This window comes from Bos grunniens, chromosome 17, assembly GCF_055505025.1.
Source record: "Bos grunniens cultivar Pamir isolate PY7600 chromosome 17, Bosgru_T2T1.0, whole genome shotgun sequence".
Classification (NCBI taxonomy): domain Eukaryota; kingdom Metazoa; phylum Chordata; class Mammalia; order Artiodactyla; family Bovidae; genus Bos; species Bos grunniens.
This window is the reverse complement of record NC_141181.1, coordinates 66,375,441-66,386,780: the sequence shown is the minus strand read 5'-3', so window position 1 is coordinate 66,386,780 and position 11,340 is coordinate 66,375,441. Positions and strand designations below refer to the sequence as shown.

Here is an 11,340-nt window from a genome sequence, read left to right as displayed (position 1 = left end):
TGCTGTTCTGTTGTTCCTATCTTTCAAGGACTTGGGAACAAAAGCCCATGCTAAGCACCAAATGAATGGTTTGGATATAAACCCTACCCAAGCGCACATTCAAAGAGGCTAATCGCACATTATTCCAATACCAATTTCCAGTTTCCAAGGGTCGGCTGGCCACGCGCCCTCCTCATTTTGGTGTCTGGATCGTTAGTGGACATCTCATTACATCCTCGAATGGGAATTGTTTCCTGCAGCCCCTTACTTAACTAAGTGTAAAATGAATCCAAGCCCAGTGGGAGGAGGCTGGGCTTGCCTGTGATGAGGCTTCAAGATGGCTATGCACATTGAGGGGCGGGAAGGTGGAGTCGGGGGGCAGGGGTCCAGGCATGGGGGGAGCCACAAGCAGCCAGGAGCCACCCGGGAGGCTTCCCCGTGAGAGCCAGCCTTAGGGAAGCGGGCTTTAAGCCGGAGGCAATGCACCCCTGCTGTGTACCAACTTGACCTCCTTTGAGTGAAGAGATGACATAGGGAGTATAGAGACGGAGTCGGACAATTCTACAGTGGTCCAGAGTTTAAGTCTCCCCTCTTCAAGGCACTGGAGACATCTGTTCTGTTCAGTACATGCATGCGTGCCCAGTCACTTCCGTCCTGTCTGACCCTGTGGACTGTAGCCCACCAGGCTCCTCTGTCCATGGGATTCTCCAGGCAAGAATACTGGTGTGGGTTGCCATGCCCGTCTCCAGGGGATCTTCCCAACCCAGGGAGTGAACCCACGTCTCCTGCACTGCCGGCAGAGTCTTTACTGCTGGGCCACCAAGGGAGGCCCTCTACTCAGCACTCTCGCCCCTTCCTATTTTCTGCCATGTCTTTGCTGGTGTTGTTACTGCCACATGAAATTCTTAACTTCCTGACACAGAAGCTCACACACATCACAACCATGCACACCAACATCTCTGTTTCCAAAATCTCTGCTGCACCTGCTATATTGCAACTTAAGCCTCTTGCTTTTGCTACTATTGCCTGGTTTTTCTTAGAGAGGCAAAGGAATCCTTATTTGTTTAGTTGGAGAAACTGAGCTCATGGAGGGAAAGTGACTTATCCAGTGTTCCCCAGGAAGTAATGAAGATGACGACATAACAGTAACATCTCAATGATAATAATTGAGTCTTTACTATGTGCTAAGAGCTGGCTTCAACATACCACCACACATCATCTGATTTAATCCTTCTGTGTCAGGCCCTGTGTCTGCTCCATTTTATAGATAGGGAAGAAAAGTTGTGACCAACCTGGACAGCATGTTAAAAAGCAGAGATATTACTTTGCCAACAAAGGTCTGTCTAGTCAAAGCTACGGTTTTTCCAGTAGTCAGGGATGGATGTGAGAACTGGACTATAAAGAAAGCTGAGCGCCGAAGAATTGATGCTTTTGAACTGTGGTGTTGGAGAAGACTCTTGAGAGTCCCTTGGACTGCAAGGAGATCCAACCAGTCCATCCTAAAGGAGATCAGTCCTGAACATTCATTGGAAGGACTGATGCTGAAGCTGAAACTCCAATACTTTGGCCACCTGATAAGTGAGAAGAGCTGACTCATTTGAAAAGACGCTGATGCTGGGAAAGATTGAAGGCAGGAGAAGGGGATGACAGAGGATGAGATGGTTGGATGACATCACCAACTCAATGGACATGAGTTTGGGTAAACTCCAGGAGTTGGTGATGGACAGGGAGGCTTGGCGTGCTGCAGTCCATGGGGTCACAAAGAGTTGGACACAACTGAGTGACTGAACTGAACTGATAGATAAGGAAACTGAGGTTCAGAAAAATGAAATTACTATCCAGAAGCTTCTGAACTCAAACTCAGCACTGTCCCCAGGTTTGCCAACTCTGGAGCAAGTTTTTTGTTTTTTGTGTTTTTTTTTTTTTTTTTTAATTTATTGGCTGTGCAGGGATTTAGTTGCAGCATGAGAATTCTTTTAATTGCAGCATGTGGGATCCAGTTCCCTCACCAGGGATCAAACTTGGGCCTCCTGCATTGGGAACGTGGAGTTCTAGCCACAGGGAAGTCCTGGGCAGTATTTTAAAGCACATCTTGTATTTCCTGGCTCCCTGACACTTTCCCAGGGCTCTCCTTTCTGATACCATCCTTTTCCTTGGATGCCCTCTCCTCCGTCTCTTCCCAGTCCTCACCCTTTGTACACTAGGCTTGTAACACAGGAATGACAACTCACTGGCTACCACGAAAACAATATTGGTGGGTGAGATAATGCAATATTGATCTTCCCACGGTAGATTTGGTTCCTTGCAGCCAAGTGGAAGGGAGATTAATGCAGGGCCCCAGCGAATAGCAAACAGCATCTGTAAGGCAGCTTCTGTGACAAGCAGGATAACATGCTTTATTAGCCTCATGACAAGACAATGTTTTACCATAATTTTTGATCAGAGACTGGGTGATGTTAGTATCAAAATGGGTTTGGGAGGCAGTCACGCTGGATAAGTAGCAAATGAAAAGTGAAGTTGGTGGTGGGGACTGGGAGGTCAGGGGTAGAAGTTAAACTCTGTTTTTCCAAAGCGACACAGAAAATGCAGTGTGATTGCTCAGATCCCCAAACTAGGAGGCTGGGGTTCCAATGCTGACTCTGGGGCACTGACTCTGGGACTTTTATGCCTCCATTAAAGTCTCTGATCTTCTGCTAGAAAGCCTTGGGCATTGCTCTCTCTGACACCAGTGTTTCTCAAGAGACCATCTGCAGCAGAATCTTCTGGGTTGGTTTTTTTTAAAATGCAGATTCCTAGGTTCATCTCAGACCCTGTAAATTAGAATTTGGGTGGAGGGGTGGGGCCAAAAGGAGTCTGCAGTTTTACCAAGTGCCCTCAATGAGCCACATGCTGTTTAAGCATGATGTTTCAGAATCATTGCCTTGGACTTCCCTGCTGGTGCAGTGGCTAAGAATCTGCCTGCCAATGCAGGGACACAGGTTCGATCCCTCGTCCTGGGAGATGCTACATGCCGAGGAGCAACAAAGCCCGTGTGCCACAGCTACTGAGCCTGAGTGCCCTAGGGCCTGTGCTCTGCAATAAGAGAAGCCACCCCAATGAGATGCCGGCACACCTCAACCGGAGAGTGGCCCCCGCTTGCCACAACTAGAGAAAGCCTGCATGCGGCAACAAAGCCCCAGGGCGCCCCAAAATCAAGAAAATATTTTAAAAAAGAAGCATGGCTTTCAGGAATTCTGGGCATGGAGAAACTTACATCCCGTAACATCCCCACAGCCGTGCCATCACCCCAGTAAAGCTGAGTTGAACCACACTGCAGTGAATCATGTAATCTCCGTGCAGCACTTGGCCACGCACATGGCACGGTCATATTCACTGTCCAATTTGATTCTGGAAGAATCTTGGGGAGAGAAATAATCCTTTCCATTTTACAGAAGGGAAAACTGAGGCTCAGAGATGCAAAGGGCTGTGCCAAAGGCTTCGTTTCCACTACACAAAGCAGCCAGCGCTGATTCCCTTCCTTTCCTTCCAACACATCTTGCTCTCTGGCATTTGCCCAAGGCTGGTGGTTCTCAGGGCTTCAGCTGGGGGTGATTATGCACCCCCCTGCAAGGGGACAGTTAGCAATGTCTGGAGACATTTTTGGTTGCCATGATTGGGGTGGCGTCTAGTGGGCAGAGGCCAGCTCCCTCTCCAACAACCATCTAGTCTAAATGTCAGTAGCGCTGAGGTGGAGAACCAGGCCCTACAGGCCCTATGTCATCCCCCCTGATTCTATTCTAAGTTCACTAAGATGCTTCTGGTGAGTGTAGGCCCTGGATCCCTCTAGCTGCTGAAGGGAGGGGGCTTTAAGGAAGAAAAGGTAAATTCTGGGAGACAAGGTTAGGAAGCTGATTCAATTGTTGCATGATCTTGACCATGACACCCCTCCCCACCGAGCCTCAGTTTCCACTTAGGTAGGACAGGGGTGAAGGGACGAGGCTAAACGAGACTTCTCTCTCGCTTTCAACCTGTCCTGTGATCTAATTATGTCTAATCTTCCGTCAATGCTGGGTAACCTCTTTTGGAAGGCGAGACAAGAGCCGAGAGGCTGGCGTTTGTGAAAGGCGAAGTTACACTGCATTTTGGCCGATCCATCTTCCCACCTCATCAGCCAGATTGGCTCCATGTTCAAAAAGGAACTCCCAAAGCACAGAATGCTTTGGAAGGAAATGGGATCGGAATTTAATTGATGGCCCGGGCGGTATGCCACGGCTGTTAAATTACCCTGAAAAGCCAGCCCATTGTTCTGTACAGAAGCCGCTCGGCCTTGTTTGGATAATGCCGTGTGTTTGAATTCAGCTTCTTTCCCTCTGGACCCACTGTGAGTTAAAGCCTCTCTCTGATGATGCCAGTGGGCCAGATGCAGGCCAGGGTCCCGACGGCCTTCACTCACATCCTTGTTGGGAGGGTCCTGAATTCAGCAGAGCCTCTGCATCTAACGCCTGTGCTGTATTCTCTCCAGGCACCTTTGCCAGGGTCCGGGTGATCGTCTTCGATCTGACCATACCACCCCCTGCCTTAAACCCCCTGCCACGGATCTCTGTCACCTATGCCAGCCACCCCCAGGTTCTGGGGGCTAATGAGAGGTGTGCCACCGGAGTAAGTTTGGAGATACACTCTCCTCCTCCTGGACAATGCCCACTTTCATGGTCAGGCTCTGGCAAATCCTGCTGCAACAAGAAAATGCGTCCAGCTTGACTTGAACCATGTTTCCCAAATCGTTTGCATATGAATCTCCCTCCCACTCTCCTTTTTATCCACATCTCACTATTTGTGTCTTATAAAATAGGCTTCCACAGAACTCTGGTCTGAGAAACACTGATCTGTAGAGAAGCTCCAAAGGCCCTTCATGGAAGGGTTCTTGGCTACTTGGCCAGCCTCACATCCTGTCTTCCCTGCAGTCACCCTACAGCCATTTCCAAATCCCTGACATTTCCCCCAAACCCACGTTTTGGAGGGGCAAGCTACTGTACAGTGGTACAGTACAGTGGTTATAGCCAAGCCTGGAGTCAATGAGTCACTGAATCATGTTTTTGACATTTTGACATTTCCTAGCAGTCTGAGCTGAGAGCGTTAACCTCCATGACCTCAGTCTCTTTACCTGTGAAATGGGTATAAGAGCACCACCTCATGCTGCTGCTACTGCTGCTAAGTCGATTCAGTCCTGTCCGACTCTGTGCAACCCCATGGACGGCAGCCCACCAGGCTCCCCCATCCCTGGGATTCTCCAGGCAAGAACATTGGAGTGGGTTGCCATTTCCTTCTCCAATGAATGAAAGTGAAAAGTGAAAGTGAAGTCGCTCAGTCGTGTCCGACTCTAGCGACCCCATGGACTGCAGCCTACCAGGCTCCTCCATCCATGGGATTTTCCAGGCAAGAGTACTGGAGTGGGGTGCCATTGCCTTCTCCGGTACCACCTCATAGGTAGTTGTGAAAGTTAAATGAGCAGATTATAGAAAGAGCTTAGAACATAGTGGGCTCAGTCGCTTCAGTCATGTCCAACTCTGCAACATCATGAACTGTAGCCCACCAGGCTTCTTTGTCCATGGGATTTTTCAGGCAAGAATACTAGAGTGGGTTGCCATGCCCTCCTCCAAGTAGGACATCAGTTCAGTTCAGTTCAGTTTAGTCGCTCAGTCGTGTCCGACTCTTTGCGACCCCATTAATTGCAGCACACCAGGCCTCCCTGTCCATCACCAACTCCTGGAGTTCACTCAGACTCACATCCATCGAGTCAGTGATGCCATCCAGCCATCTCATCCTCTGTTGTCCCCTTCTCCTCCTGCCCCCAATCCCTCCCAGCATCAGAGTTTTTTCCAATGAGTCAACTCTTCGCATGTGGTGGCCAAAGTACTGGAGTTTCAGCTTTAGCATCATTCCTTCCAAAGAAATCCCAGGGCTGATGGCCTTCAGAATGGACTGGTTGGATCTCCTTGCAGTCCAAGGGGCTCTCAAGAGTCTTCTCCAACACCACAGTTCAAAAGCATCAATTCTTCAGTGCTCAGCTTTCTTCACAGTCCAACTCTCACATCCATACATGACCACAGGAAAAACCATAGCCTTGACTAGATGGACCTTTGTTGGCAGTATTGTCTCTGCTTTTCAATATGCTATCTAGGTTGGTCATAACTTTTCTTCCAAGGAGTAAGCGTCTTTTAATTTCATGGCTGCAGTCACCAACTGCGGTGATTTTGGAGCCCCCAGAAATAAAGTCTGACACTGTTTCCACTATTTCCCCATCTATTTCCCATGAAGTGATGGGACCAGATGCCATGATCTTCATTTTCTGAAGTAGGACATAGTAGACCCTTAATGTTAGCTGTCCCAGCTTATGATGGCTTGACTTACAATTTTTCTACTTTGTGACACTGCAAGAGAGATATACATTCAGTGGATACCATACTTAGAAGGTTGAATGTGGATCTTTCCCCAGGTTAGCGATAATGTGGTCCAATCCTCTCTTGATGCTGGGCAGTGGCAGCAAGCTGCAGCTCCCTGTCAGCCACGCAGTCACAACCAGTACACTTAAACCATTTGGTACCCATATAACCATCTGGTTTTCACTTTTAGTACAGTATTCCACAAACTTAATCAACAATTGTAAAATTGTAAAAAGGTTTTGTGTTACATGATTTTGCCCAACTTGAGGCAAATGTTAAATGTTCTGAGCACATTCAAGGGAGGCCAAGCCATGATGTTCAGTCAGTTGGAGTATAAATGCATTTAAACTTATGATATTTTCAACGTAGGATGGGTATACTGGGATATAACCCCATGGTAAGTCAAGAAAGATTTGTATACTGCTCTGACGTTTTACACATTATTCCCTCTGTCAGAAATACCATCCCACTTCTTGGCCATCTGGTAAACCTCTTCTCAGTTTCAATATCCCAGCTCTGATATCATCTCTGTGTAGAGGCTTATTCTTGCCTCTTTGGAAGAGACAGGTGTTCCCTGCCCTGTTCTGCAGGATCTTGCCGGCCTGCTTGCCTTTCTTCCTGCCTTTATTCATTTAGTTTAACCGAGTGCCTGCTCTGGGCCTGCTATCCTCGGCATTGGGGATGCATTGGAGGCAGCACAGATCTGGTCTCTGACTTCCTGGCACTGAAAGTCTAGAAGGAAAGACAGATGTGAAACAAAGGCACAGAAGATCAGCTGCCACCAGGATGGGAGCTACGGGGCCACTTACCAGGGATCTGGTTTCTATTCTTGCTCTTAGTATGCTGCATTTTAATGATTTGTTTTCAGTCACATCTCTCCCATCAGACAGGGAGCCCCTTCAGGGAGTCTGACTGAATGCCTGAAACAGGAAGATGTGCCTGAAATGTTTACTGAATGGCGGGGTGGGGGGTGGGTGGGGGGGAGCAGGAGCGGTTGGGAATGACCCTCATCCCTGTGTCCCCTTTGACCAAACATACCTGCCAGCTACTATGACATTTACCACCGGTTATATCATAAACCCAAGCCCTGAAGGAGGAGAAGAGAGAATGACCTGGTTTATTCTATTTGAAGAACTCAGAGTTCCCAGTGCCCTGGGTACCTCTCAGAGCTCCATTTTTATTTCTTAAAGAAAAATAATAAACCAGGTTAGCACTAAAGAAGATGAATAGGCAGAGAAACAGGCTGGCCAGCGGTCCGCCGCTCTCCAAGGTGCCATCCTTGTCAGTTCCAGGGAAAGGGAGGGAGGAAACGCAGGACTCCTCAAATAGCTCCTCTCTTTCTGAGGTGGGGAATAGGTAATCGTCTCAATTAAAATACAGACCAGAATATTTAATGGCACGGAAATTGATTTTGATGCGGTTTAAATAAATTCCCCCTGGGGAAAATGGATATTACTTGGCCTAATTTGGTGGAAGTGTTCATTTCCTTCCCAGCTCAGAACTTGAGTATGGGAGGTTCTGTTCACACAAACGCAGAGCTGAATTTGTGTCTGGCTCAGAGGACTCTTCCAGGGGACAAGACGAGGGAGGAGTCCAAGCACAGGTCAATCAGAGCAGAAAACTTGCCCCAACTCCACCATCCTCGGCTCCTCTGAGTGCGTTTCCATGGGAAGAATCTTCTGGAGGGTGGGTCTCATGGTCCGGCAGCACTGTCTATGGTGTCACTGAGAGTGGGAACCAGGTGGAGGAGCGGTCAGTGATGCATGGCCCTGTGTGATTTCCCCAACCCTAGCAAAGCATCTAGTGCAATATGAACACACCGCACCCTGTAGGAAATTCACGCGTCGGTTCTCTCTAAATTGCCTTTCTTGGAAAGAGGGTGTGAGGAAATGAACCTGCGTTTGCTGCTCACCAGACACTGCTGGGCTTCCCTGGTGGCTCAGGGGTAAAGAATCTGCCTGCTAACGCAGGAGACCTGGGTTCGATCCCTGGGTAGGGAAGATCCCCTGGAGAAGGGAATAGCTACCCACTCCAGTATTCTTGGCCTGGGAAATCCCATGGAGAGAGGAGGGCTACAGTCCGTGGGGTTACAAAGAGTCGGACACGACGGAGTAACTAAACAACAACAATAATAAGACACTCTGCTAGGCCCTTACAGCTCCTCTGTGCGTATCCCACATCAGACATTATCACCGGCAAAGGGAAACTCCTGGCGTGCGTATCCCACATCAGACATTATCACCGGCAGAGGGAAACTCCTGGGTTGAAAGCGGAGGCAGGCAAACCACGGCCCATGAGCCAGATCTGGCTCACCGTCTGTTACGGTAAGTAGTTTTATTGAAGCAAAGCCATGTTTTCCCTCTTACAGAGAGTCTATGGCTGTTTTTCTGCTGCCATGGCAGAGTTGAATGACTGTCTCAGAGACTGAATGGCCAGCAAAGCCTCAGATATTTACTATCTGGCTCTTTGAAGGAAAAGTTAGCCAACCTCTGGTTTGAAGTGTGAATGCGTGAAATTACCATTTTAGCCATGCAAAGCAGAAACAGGTCAAATGGCACCAGTCTCACGTGGTTCGATCTAATGCCCCATTTTGGTGTTAAACCCCATTACACCCCAAGGTGTTACACCCTAAGCTTGTACAGCGTGTCTCATTCATCCTCCTCACTTGTCTTTGTATCGTAAACAGAACTAATGGTCAGAGAGGTTAAGTGATTTGCCCAAGGTCACACAGCTGGAAACTGACAGGATCAGGATGCACACTAAGGAGCCCAGCTCCAAGATAATGGCTCTTCCTGCTCCCCATGGCTCCTCCCGGGGAGCCCTGACAAGATCTGTGCTCTGTTGTCAACCTCTGTGCCCTGGGAGTCACCGAATATTAACACCCTTCCCCGCCGTGCTTATTCTAGCAAGTGCAGCCTCAGCGTCTGCCAAGAATCCAGAAATGAGATGACCCTGCATTGATTCTTTGTGTTACTAGCAGTAAAGTTTGTGATTGGAATCCTTGATCTGAGAGATGGCCAGAAGTCATCTCATCTGTCCAGGTCAAAGGTTTCAGAGTTATCGCGAGAGCAACGAGGGTTTTACACATGGGGGGAGGGCAGAGGTGACACACTAGCTGTGCAAACATCACTCTCCCTTCTGGCTGCAGCTTGGAGAGGGGCAGGGGTGAGAGCAAAGAGACCCATCCAGGTGAGAGATGATGAGACGGGTAGCAGTGGAGCCAGAAAGCTGAATTAAATCTAAGACAGATCTGCTTAGAGCCAAGAGGTCTTGGGACTGGAGGGTGGGTGGAGGGAGGGCGCGTGGATTGAAAGAGGGAAAGGTGGCAAGGGATGGTGCCTGGTGCCAGGCTTGTGCCTGAGCAATCCAGTGGAGACTGAGGACTTCCCTAAGAAGGACAATTCTGAGTGAGGACTAGGGTTAGGAGGAAGGTTGGGTTTGTTATGTAGGTCACTGAAGAAAGGGGCAACTATCTCAGTTGATTGTTGGAAGAATAACTGAGAGAATGTTTGTGCAGAGCTGAGCACGTAGTTGGTATTCTATACATGCAAAGTTTGAGAACGTGAAAGGATTTCAACAAAGGCACGGGGCAGAGTGAAGAGAACATGGCTTCTGCAGACAGACAGACTGGGGTTCGAATCCCTGGGCTGCCTCTTTCTCTCTCATGTGACTCTGGACGCTCTATTTCATTCATCTGGGACTTGGTCCCTCTTCTGGAGGCTTGGATGGGTAGGCACCATGCTAAGTGATTGATACACCTGTCCACATTGACCCTCACACCTGCCCTGATAGGTAGAGGCTGCTACTGCCAGCCTTGTGTTAGAGATGAAGATAGCGGAGCTCAGGAAGGAGAAGCCACCTGCCCCAGGTGCCACCGCAAACGGCGGGGCTGGACTTGGCATCCAGGCCTGAGGGCTCTGCAGTGATTCTAGTCTCCAGGTAATAATGTCCCCGCTCCCTCTTGCGCTTGTAAAAATGAGATCAAGCGAAGGGCTAACATGGTGTCTGGCACCTAGTATAGATTTCAGGCCGCACGGCAGTGCTGAGAGGTCTCAAGTCCTTCCCATAAGAGTTTAGGGGAACAAAGGGTAGGTGGTCTGGGAGGCTTCCTGGAGGAGGTGGTATTAGATCTGAGACAAAATGGTAGTCATTCTAGGAGGGCAAGTCTATGGGAAGAGGAGAAGATGCTTATGGATGCTCTAAAATACAAAATCAGTCATTCTGTAGATTGAAAGGGAACCAAAGTTCTTTGCTTTGTGCTCAAACCGTCCCCTCTTCCTTCTGATTTAGCAGCCTCAAGCTGGTCTCTCTTTAGGGACTGAGCTTTGTCAAGATAAGTAAGTTGGGCTTCACACTTTGGGCTCCTGGCACCACCACCCTCCATCAAACTGCACACGTTCGTCCTCTTTGTCTCCAGTGGTGACCTTTTTCACTCAGATTTCAGGCTCTTTGCTTAAACATCACCTCTGCAGCTTTTTAGACTAGGTCAGTCCCCATTTCATGCTCCCTGAGCTCCTGTGCTTCTAATTACTTGCTCAACATCTGTCTCTCCCCTCGGAAAGAAGCCCGAGTGGAAACAATACCTATTTTTACAAAACTAGCCCTTGCAGCAGCTCTGAGTCGGGCGCACACAGGAAGCTAAATAAATGCTTGAATAAACGAATGGATGGGTGAGTTTGTATACCTCATCTTGGTTCTTTTCCACACCGGGATTAATAACTCTCCCTTCCTTCCTTCCAGGGATTTCTATAGATTGCCAGGAGATGATATGTGGCTGAGTCTCATGTCTACCACAGTGATCCAGAAGGCTCATATTTACCTTCCAACTTAGAAGAGTCATAGCTTCCTTAAAAAAAAAATACCCACCAGCCTAGCCCTGGTCACTCTGGAACTCCTCTTTCTTCCCAGGATAACCCAGCTCCTTCCTCCCTGGAGATGAGTC

The 11,340-nt window shown here is 48.7% G+C and overlaps 1 protein-coding gene across 4 annotated transcripts in view; it reads right to left on the bottom strand.

The window, feature by feature from the left end:
* The window catches only part of SEZ6L (seizure related 6 homolog like), a 192,716-nt gene that overhangs the window by 89,533 nt on the left and 91,843 nt on the right, over positions 1-11,340 (bottom strand). The gene's annotated exons all lie outside the window — the stretch shown is intronic.